Source organism: Habropoda laboriosa, unplaced genomic scaffold, assembly GCF_001263275.1.
Source record: "Habropoda laboriosa isolate 0110345459 unplaced genomic scaffold, ASM126327v1 scaffold23, whole genome shotgun sequence".
NCBI classification, from domain to species: Eukaryota; Metazoa; Arthropoda; class Insecta; order Hymenoptera; family Apidae; genus Habropoda; species Habropoda laboriosa.
Genome location: NW_017100140.1, coordinates 869,105 through 869,721, shown reverse-complemented (window position 1 = coordinate 869,721; position 617 = coordinate 869,105).

Here is a 617-nt window from a genome sequence, read left to right as displayed (position 1 = left end):
AGGGGAGAAGGGTGGCGTGGAGAGGGAGAGAATGGCTAAGCTGTGCAAGTTAGCGTAGAAGGGGTGTCGTCGGGCGGTTAGAGTGGGGGGTAAACGGGCGGGGCGGAGCAAACGGTGTGTTCCGTGGGGGATGGATCTCGCGATTTCTCATAGGGTGGAGGCGCGATCGATGACTCGTGGCCGAGTGTATCCGGCACGGGGGTAGCCGTAGGTGCGGGCCAATCGGCGTGAGCTGCGTCTACCTTAACTCGAAAGATACTCGCCCTCGACGATCCAGCAGGATCGTGGCCACGGGGGTGGTACATCGCCGCCTCGTCGAGGCTACCAGCTATCCTTCTCTCTCTCTCTCTCTCTTGCTCGATCACTCTGGTTTGCTCCACGTGCTGGGTGGGGATAACACACAGAACTCTGCTGCCTGGTGGCCGTGCCTCGCCGTGTTACTTATCCATTATAACACTCCAAGATCTTGATTTAAGCCTGCAGCCAGCGGTGAGCTTTTAACCAATTAGCCTTTATAGCCTATCCTCCCCTCTCGACACCCCCCTCGTTCACTCTCTACTACTGCTACACCGCTGCTGCTACTACACCCCCTGTGCCCGCTTACCACCCCTACGTGT